The sequence below is a fragment of the Hyaena hyaena genome, unplaced genomic scaffold (assembly GCF_003009895.1).
Source record: "Hyaena hyaena isolate Hyena2069 unplaced genomic scaffold, ASM300989v1 scaffold_309, whole genome shotgun sequence".
Lineage (NCBI taxonomy): Eukaryota > Metazoa > Chordata > Mammalia > Carnivora > Hyaenidae > Hyaena > Hyaena hyaena.
Genome location: NW_024080941.1, coordinates 704,813 through 708,940, shown reverse-complemented (window position 1 = coordinate 708,940; position 4,128 = coordinate 704,813). Strand labels below are relative to the sequence as shown.

At 38.2% G+C, this 4,128-nt stretch overlaps 1 pseudogene; it reads left to right on the top strand.

The window, feature by feature from the left end:
- The first annotated feature begins 263 nt into the window (after positions 1-263).
- Positions 264-2,122, top strand: LOC120242491 (annotated as a pseudogene).
- The last annotated feature ends 2,006 nt before the right edge of the window (positions 2,123-4,128 follow it).

Sequence of the window (4,128 nt, the reverse complement as noted above, 5' to 3'; positions counted from 1 at the left end):
GACTTTTCATTTGCAGATAGATTCTCAGATCTATCCTCAGGTAACCAGATTAGGTGGTGACATGATTAAAAAATGTACCAGCAGAGGACCTACACAGATATTTTCCCAAAGAAAATCTACAAATGGCCAAAAGTGACATGAAAATATTGCTTAACATCACTAATGGTTAGGAAAATGCAACTCAGAACCACAGTGAACTGGCACCTCACACCTGTTAGATGGCTCTTTGACAGAAGATTATTTGACAGAAGAGTATTGGGACGATGGGAGAGAAGGCAACCAAGTGTGCTGTTGGTTGGAATGTAAATTCTTTCAGCCAGCGTGGAAATTAGCTTAGAGATCCCTCAAAGAGTTATCCAGCTATAAAAAGAATATCCTGCCATTTGCAGCAATATGGATGGACTTTAAGGACATTACCAAAGTGAAATAAGTCAGACAGAGAAACACAAATACTGCATGATCTCACTAATACATGAAACCTAAGAAAAGTTGTACTCCTGGAAAGAATAGATTGGTGACTGCCAGGGGCTGGTGGTGGGGAAAATCAGGAGATAACGGTCAAAGAGTACACATTCTGTTTTATAAGATGAATCAGTTCTAGGGATTTAATGTTCAGCAAGGTGACTATTGTTAATCATATTACAAGATATACTTAAATTTTTAAATACTTAAAATCTTAAATGTTCTCCTCACTCACACAAAGGTTAAGTGAGGTATTGGATGTGTTAACTAACTGTGGTAATCTTTTCACAATATATATGTATATCAAATTACCTTAAATTACACAATATTATGTATCAGTTATATCCTATAAAAGCTGAGGGGGAGAAGCCACCAGAAGAATAGGATATTGTGGAAGTGTATAATGCCATGATATATTTCACTAATTTTTTTTATTCCTAAATTTGGTAGGTCATCTAATGGTCTTAGTTTGCTCACAATCAAGACAGTTGAAGGTATGTAAATAAATAAATTACATAAAGTTACAAGAGTGTGTTAGAAAAGCCTCTGGCAGAAATCAAAATGATTTGTTGAATCAGTAAACAAAACCCACTGTATGACCTCTCTAAAGTCTTTTCATTGTCCATAAAAAGATATGAAATGAGCATGGATCAGAGTGTGATTCCACTACCCTTCTATGTACATAAACTTGGACATAGTGTATTATATTACTTAATATCTTTGAGCCTGTCATAACTAATTTGTGGGGAAAAAAATTTTCTTCATTATAATACATTATTTAGGAAATATATCAGAACACATGTAAAGGCTCATTAAAATGGTCATTACTATAAGTTTTTAAATGTTGATGTTGTTCACACTGGTATGGTACATGGTATGAATACTATGCTCATACTATGGCAGGTATCATCAATATCACACAGGTTGATGACACGATGCAAATTATGATTAAAAAAATCCTGAAAATACTCCAGTGCTAGAGGAAACCTGAAAGTTATTTGGTCAGAAAGAAGCATAGATATGTTTGTGGTAAGTTCAGGTGTAAAAATAAAAGTTTCAAGCCCAGTGTGCAGTTGGCAGGCCTGCAGGGGGTAGGTGTGCGGGGCTCCCGCAGCCACCTGCCCACCCTGCACAAGAAGAGGTGACAGCAGGAGCCCACCGCCATCTGTGCCGCCTCCACTGCTGTTGCTGGGAGGTCCGAGTGCCGGCCTGCAGCCACGGCTTACTGCAGGCAGGAAGGGAATGATCGAGTCATGTCTGTGACCAGAGAAGACTGTGAAACCCTAAGCAGTGCAGAGCCGGCCGATGACAGCTGTGATTCCTAAGCAGAGCACTGATTGCCCTATTGTATGGAGGCGTTAACTGGAACTGCCCTGCCTTGGGGGAATGGCCAGCGGCCCCTGTGAGGAACAGTTCACGTCAGCCTTTTCCTGCTTCCTGACAAGGCGTCAGACTGTGTGTATCACTTTGGGCCATGTAGGAATGCATGCAGAAATACTCCAACCTCTCTCCCCAGGAGGATGAGGAGGAGGAGAAGCCAGCAGAACGTGTAGAAGAAAGAGAGCCCACTGAGGTCACTGCAACCAAAGAAGAGGAAGGGGTCAAGCTAATGAATGTCACAGGCACTGAGCTCCAGTCCTGCTGCTGCAGAATGATGTGAACCTTTTGCAAAATGCCTTTTGTTCATTCTCTGAGAATGTGCCTTTCTGAACTCTACAGTTCTGCCCACTATAATGTGCAAAATAACTTATTTTTATGATGGTCTTGGTCCTTTGACATATATACTGGGAAAACTGTACGTGTGTCTTACATAAACCTATCGGCAAATATAACTGTCAGTTTTGAATTCTCAGATTACTCTGAATTTTGCCACTTTGAAATAATGTGCTGACTACCAAAAATCATTATCTGGGAGTTTCTTGTGAGTGAGCTGATTTATTTGATTGATTATTATTCTTTTTAGTAGATTTTATACCCCTTTGGGAAATGAAATAGAAACAAAAACATCTTCCTTTAAAAATGCTGAAGTGGGGCGATTCTCAATACAAGAGGCCACATGATCAGATACTTCTTTCTCAAGAACTGTCTTGACTGTATTTCATTGCCGATATATTTTGGTTTCCATTTTTGCATAGAGCTCCAGGTTTTCTTTGTTTGGAAACTGACACTTTGGACCCTCTGATTCACAACTCCTTTCTAAGTGAAGAGACAGGCTGGTTTTGCTGTTCTTGTTACTCCAAAAGCCCTGGTTTGCGGCCTGTGTTTACAATGGCTCTGTGCCAGCCTGTTCAGATGCATGTTCTTGAGAGGAGAGGACCTAATTGTTACCAAAGTAGCAACCAAGAGAAGAAATGATGTGAATTAAGTACGCAATTAAGGAAAATATGACTTTTACCTGAAAAAAAAATAGTTAATATCAGATAAGAGGACCCAATAAAGGAAAGAGTATAGGAATTTTGCCAACATGCAGTAGAGACCCAGTTTATAGGAATATGCATTCAGCACCTAGCTAGTAGTTACACAATGAAGGGAAAACAATGACATAAATGCATAGACGGAATTGAGAAATACTCTAAAGGTAGAATGAATTTGTCGGGGTCAAGGAATAGGGGATAGAATCATTCCCTCTACATGAGTTCTCTGAGTAGGTTTTCTTAAGGAATAACGTAAGATATATTGAAAGTATAAGGAGCTAAATGAATTTTGAAATGGGCTTTTTCAGTGTTGGGTCACTGTGTGTGTGTGTGTACACGTATGGGGAGGATGTGAGATACCTTTTGATGACAAATTTAGAACTATTCACTAGAATAAGACAATTGAAAATTTTAAGTTTATTTATTTATTTTCTAGGGAGAAGAGTAGTACGAGTAGGGAGAAGAGCAGTATGAGCAGGGGCAGACAGACAGAGAAAGAGAGAGAGAATCCCAAACAGGCTCTGCATTGCCAGTGTGGAGTCCAGTACCAGGCTTGATTCCTGTGGGATCATGACCTGAGCCAAAATCAAGAGTTGGATGCTTAACCAACTGAGCCACCCAGGCGCCCTGCAGTTGAAAATTATTTAAGTATATTCAGTGCCATCTCAACAATGAATTTTTAAGCATTGGATTTCACTATTTTCAAACATTTGTAATCAAAGTGATTGAGACTTTTATTGGTATCAACTAAAAGAAACACATTTTTTTCTTGATCAATGTTGATACGTTAAAAGTACAAATATCGTTTTCCTTCCTAAAAATACAAAGGGTAGATTTTTGTTAGTCCATGTAAAAGAGAAATGGCCACTGGCGGCTTCTGTACTGTGGCTTCAGATGGTCACTGAACATCCTTTCACTTAATTTATTCTCATTGCTTCTGGCCCAATTCTGTCATTGACTTGAAAGACTTTTCACATAAATGACACTAATGCTCTTTCACACTGAGTGCTGGCAGCTCACATAGGAATATCATCTAGAAAGTATTTTTTATCAACTTTTGATTTGTTTTATATGAGAATTGCAAGGGAGTTCACCATGAGTTATTCTTCAAGTATGAGAGGAATAAACCAAATTAATCACTGTTGGAATATAAATTAGTAGAAAAAATATATTTTGAATCATCTGTATTTTATTTTATAACTAAAAGTTAATATAAATTTATGAAGTGTATATTTAAATTACTCAACATTTA